Source organism: Cimex lectularius, unplaced genomic scaffold (assembly GCF_000648675.2).
Source record: "Cimex lectularius strain Harlan isolate CLEC.00 unplaced genomic scaffold, Clec_2.1 scaffold52, whole genome shotgun sequence".
Lineage (NCBI taxonomy): Eukaryota > Metazoa > Arthropoda > Insecta > Hemiptera > Cimicidae > Cimex > Cimex lectularius.
The window spans coordinates 519,112-525,111 of NW_019392742.1; positions in this window are offsets into that span (position 1 = coordinate 519,112).

Consider the following 6,000-nt stretch of genomic DNA (forward strand, 5'->3'; position numbering starts at 1 on the left):
GGTAGAAAAATTCCATAAACTGGTAAAATTTCCATGGATTTTCATCAATTGAAAACATAAGTTTAATAGATTATTAACTTGTTAGAAATAATTTCATATTGCCTAAGTTTTATTGGTTGAGAAGAGGGAAATAATGTTATACCGATTGTGTATTGGTTTATCATCAGGCCAGGGCATGTACGAAGATTGCCAATCTTATCTCCGTGGAATTAACTGGAATATTCCCGTCTTGGGTTGCTTTCCCGTTGAACCACGTTATTTCGCTCCATTTTGTCCGGGTTTTTTGGAACATTTTGCACACCATCGGGTGCCGTTAAATCCCAAAACTTGTAAGATTGCATACGTTGAGAATCTTCAAAAACAACTTTGTTACTTCAGGGGCGGATGAATAATTAACCGCCGATACTAAGAGGAAGAACCGGTTGCCAAGCTTGTTAGAATTGCGTTAATTTTTAATTAAACACAACCCTACTTTTAAGACAGTTGATCTTTTTTTTTTAGTTTAAAGTACAATCAATTTTGTGTGAGAGGAAATGGGGAAAAATTTAATAAATTATTTCCACCCTTAAAACAAATCACAGGGGATACAAGACGAATTGATTCTAGGGATAAGCCAGGTAATTCATTAGAGGTTGTTGCCGATGGGTTGTGGGTTCAGGACTATTAGCGGCCCTTACTACAACATTAACAAGACCCCCTACACTACCACAGAACAATCCTACCAAATCCGCCACCCCATCCCGCATTTAATTATCGTTTACGGAAGGCTTCGGTGGACAAATGAGCCGAACTACTAAACTAAAATGCAATGACCAAAAGTGTACAGGGTAACTTAAATTGCACATATAAAAAGAGTTAAGAAAACTAAAAACGCTCTGCTTTGTGGAATTTACACTGGGTCTCGTATATTTAAACAAAACCTTAGTGTTTCTTGTTAATTTAATTTTGTTATTAACACAAGTAGGGGCAGCAAAACGAGACAGTTTTTGTGTCTCTTTTGCGTTTCCGTCTCCTGCTTCGATAAACCAAACGTTGTATTAGTACCTGTGCTGTTTTTTAATAAATGTACAATTTTAATAAATGAACGTTACCATGATTCGTATCTATAAAAAATGAACCTACGTTACGTTTCTAAATATTGAAAAATTCTTTTATGTGTAATTTTTAAACTAAGATTAAAAAATATCTATTCCTAAAGGATTATAATGCAATTAAAGATATATAATATTGTTACTACAATGTGATTGGAAATATATTGTCTTGTACATACAAATTGAAATGATTTATCTATTTAGAAGAAATGATATTATAATATAATCAATATTTGTAAAAATAAACGATTTTCTTTAAAACTCAATATTACCTTTGATTTCATTTTACCAACCATTGTGTTCTAATTGTGTTCTAATAAATTTTACCCTATGCTATCTTTTATTTTTCTAGACTATCAAGCATGGAAATCAATGATGATGGATATAAGGGGATTGTTCCACAAACTGGAGTCTTTTGGCTTATTTTACTTCTCTAATTCTTTAGGAACCGTGAAATCGACTCTATCCTTCTCCTAAGAAGTACTATTGAAGAATTGAGCGATTACTTCGCATTTCAAAATGATATGGGTTGCTGTTTTCTCCTTCTCACAGCATAACCTACAAATGGAATCATGATTTAATATGCCCATGTTGTGTACATGTTTTCTCAAATTAGTGACCAGTTAATTGACTTTAACCATTTATAACTGTAGCAGTTTGCCTGTTTTGTTGAGGGTGGTTTTAGCATAATTTTATTTTATCTAGGATTATTCAGATATCGTGAGATGCGGTCTGGTGTGATGTAGGTTTCAGAAAAACATTTTCTTTATCGTGCCAACGTTTCGATCTTTATTGAGATCATCTTCAGGGACTGGGATTTACAAACATTGTTTACATTAACAAATACAAGTAGGATGTGAAAAAAAAGTGAATTTATACAATGCAAAAAAGAGTCTCAACACGACACGCAAGTATGGTACAATTACACAGAAGACAAACACTTTGAGCCCTGAAGATGATCTCAATAAAAGATCGAAACGTTGGCACGATAAAGAAAATGTTTTTCTGAAACCTACATCACACCAGACCGCATCTCACGATATCTGAATAATTATCGATTAACGGTCACTTATCTCTACACATTTATCTAGGATGTTTAGAGTTATCCACATAACATCCAATTACCCATTGGGTCAAACCATTTTACAGTACATTTTTCGTACTACACTCAATGAAAACATCATGGGCTATGCCGGGATTTGAACCCGGAACCGCTAGCGTAGCAAACACGAACCAATAGGCCACCGCGATCACAATTTTGGCGTTTTTAGCATTAGAAATATCGACCACTTTTTCATTCACGAACATTATATCAAGGTATGGTTTTCTATTTTAAGTAAATGTTTTCTCAGATGCCTCTGAGGACTATCATGCGCTGATGAGTTTGCCAGTTTTGGTGAGGATTCTTTTAAAATAACTATACCAAATCTACCTTTAAAGTTTATCAACTTCACCTTTTGTCTTTTTTGGATCTTTTGGATCCCGAAGAATGATTCTGTGTTGGTTTTTGTTATCCCAAGGTTTCGTTCAGTATACGGTCTGCCTTTTCGCTGCTTGGTTATCCTTAATGAAGAATTTTTGTCAGATAACCTCTTTTAAGATTTTCTAAGGCCGAAACATTGATGGCTTATACTTCATGATGTACATTCATAATGAGTTTGATTTCTCATGTTTTCGGGAAATCAATACAACTTTCCTACATATAAAACACTCTTTTGAATATTAAAACAAAAATTATAATCAAAATTTTAATGAAACATTGAAAACTTGTATAATATAAAAAAAATTGCATGATGTAAGAGTTGAAATGGTAGTATTTCGTGGGATTTCGTTTCGACTTATCGGATCGATCTTATCAAATAGGCCCATAAAATTGCCAGGGCGGGTTCGGATGCCGTGTTCAATCATGTTGACTTACTGCAGCCGAACACTGGGCGTCCTTTTGTCCAGGACAAATCTACCGGGACGGCGTCAATCAGCAATGTTAATGCCTTGCTAGTAAATCGACAAAACTCCATTGTTATATCGACAAAGCCTCCGGGTCTCATTTTACAATTCATGGGATGGAGGAATCTCCTTGAAAGGGCGAAAAGGCTTCTAAGGCATTCGACAATGAGCAGAGACAATTTATAACAGGCGAGGAGGTTTCACAATTTTAAAAATTTTATAATAAATATTGTATAAAAAATGTAAATAAAATTTTACTAAGTCGGGAATTTAGAAACTACAAGAACTATAAAATCTTGTTATTGCTTTATTTTAGTCACCACAGCCACTTCAAAGCTGCCTAGAGATAAAAATAGCAAAGTTTGTTATATTGTTACTATACTTTTTCCAAACAGATTTTTAATACTTACTTTTTCAAAAGCGAAATATTAGATTTTAGCAAAGTAAATTGAGTTTTAATAAATAAGCAGATTTATAACTTTCAGAAATATTTAAGAAGAATTCCATGATAGACAACTTTAGCTAGCCGGCTCGTTCGCCGTTTCGTTACCACAAAGATTTATGTGTCCAAGAAACCAGACTTAGAAGACAGTTGTAGAGACCAGAAGTAAGTATCCGTATGTCAACCTGGTATAGACTATTCGTCCATACATTCACGCTAATAAATACATTTTATCTCGATATGCACAAAAGGAAAGACAAAACAAAGATCAATATCAGTACTTTTACAATACAACCCTGTTTACTTCAAAAAACCTAACAGGGACCAAAAGTCTTGGTGCCTTTCTCAAGCACAATTCCAGGTCGCATTTCTACATGCTTTTTATGAAACCTTCGTTTGTCTATATACCGGGCATTGACCCAAAAGTAATTGTGCTTGTGATATGCTGGAATTGCCAATTTTTATTCAGGTGAGAATGATCCCTTTTTTAAATTCAGATCCTCCGAGGTCTCCTGATACACGAGAGCTTAGCTGTTGATCCAGATGCTGTTCTTTCGTTTTTATGGTTTTTTTAACGACAGAGATGCGGATCGTAGTTTTATCTAATTAAAGTTATGTTTTTCAATATAATACATTTGTGATAACCCTTGACACGTTGTATTCGTATTTTATTAAAAAGAAATGTAGTGACTTTTCGCGATCAACAATCTATAAATATTTTTAACTGTGTATTTGAGATAAAAAAATATTACCATATTGAAAACGAACTTGTCCTAAGAAAAAAGTCGACAAATTAATTGAACTTTTATTTTTTTTAAATAACCAAGAGTAAATATGTTAACTGCACAAAAGTTCAAGAAAGAGCTATTTTATGTAAATTTCATACACTCAAATATAAACAACAGGACTCTTATTTTTTGTTCTAACTAAATGTATTTTTATCGATGATTATTCAGAAATCGTGAGATGCGGTCTGGTGTGATGTAGGTATCAGAAAAACATTTTCTTTATCGTGCCAACGTTTCGATCTTTAATGAGATCATCTTCAGGGCCAGATTAAACTATTACCCAATCGAACTACATGCTTTAACTTGAACTTGACCAAAAGAACGGAAATTCGTTGTTGTGATCCCTACAGTCTCCAAATAATGGTCGAAAACCTGAGCTATGGTTGAGTCATGCATTAACACTAAGTTGTTCCAAGTAAACGGTGCGAATGGGACCCAGCTTCCAGAAGAACTTTGTCAATGTACCTCAGTGCTGACAAAATCCATTCATAATCAGTTCATTGATTCTACCCCATGCCCTAACCTGACAAACTGTTTTTTAAAAATGCCATGACCCACGTATTGCACATAAAGCAAAGCTTACCCCACGCCTTCTCACGGTACCGCTCATCTGATTGCAACATACACCGAACCGACAATCATCACCGTTCAAGTGTCCAACCGAGATGCTGATTTGCGAATAATCTCTTTTCTTCTCGTTGTCTCTCCAATAATAGAGAACAATGATGCGGGATGTATAGAAAGTAGAGTATAATCCATTATAGCGGTGGGATGTTGTGGCCCTCAGCTCTGTTTAGGAGACAGAGTATTAAAGTAGAGTATTCTCTCAAAGCCTTCTGATGACTGTTTTAGAGCTCATCCTTTCATTGCGGCCCGTTTGGAGTTGACTAATTAAGCCTATAATTGACCGTAGTGCGGTAAGAATAATAAAACGATCGTCTCCAGCCGTCATATATCGCGGCTGAGGGCGATCATTTCATCGATCAAGATTTTCTGTGACGTAAACAGCAGTTGACCATATTTTTAATATTTTTAAAAAGGTAGTTCCTACTCACAGTAAGTTGTTTTCTAACGATCAGGATTTCGAGCCCTTAGCTCATCATCAGGTTGAAGGATTTCTACCACCCCTCTCGACATGAATTGCAAAAGTGAACCCGCCGATGCCCCGCCAACGCGACGTTCCAATGAGAAGCTGGTTTTTAATACCGCTCAATTTTGAACATGCGAAAAGCGAGAATTATAACACAAGTATCACGCCCTAACATCCAAACCTTCTATCTTAGTTTAGCTATATCCCTTCTGAATGCTATAAAGCTCTGACTCCAAACATTCACTCGTAAACTAATTTATCCTATTGCCATCCAAAGCTTTAATTTATCCTTTTAAAATTCTTAATTTGGAAGGCCAAATTTATGCAAAAATCCCATTTTACATTACATATCAATTTATTTTTTTTTAATTAGAATTTTTCATTTTTGTTCCATAATTTAAACATTTCCCATAGGCTTGTATGGCTAATAATAATAATGGAGCCAGACTAGCAACAGTCTCAGCATGAGTATAGGCTCATCCTTATCCTTTTATTTTTCCATTCAAATATGATAAATAAACTAATACTACATAACAATAATCAGAAGCAAAACACAATAACACTTTTTTTTGGCATTGCAGTTTGTATGTATGTACCCCGCAATTTGTATTTTCTTCCATTTCATTTTTCCGCTGCGGCAGC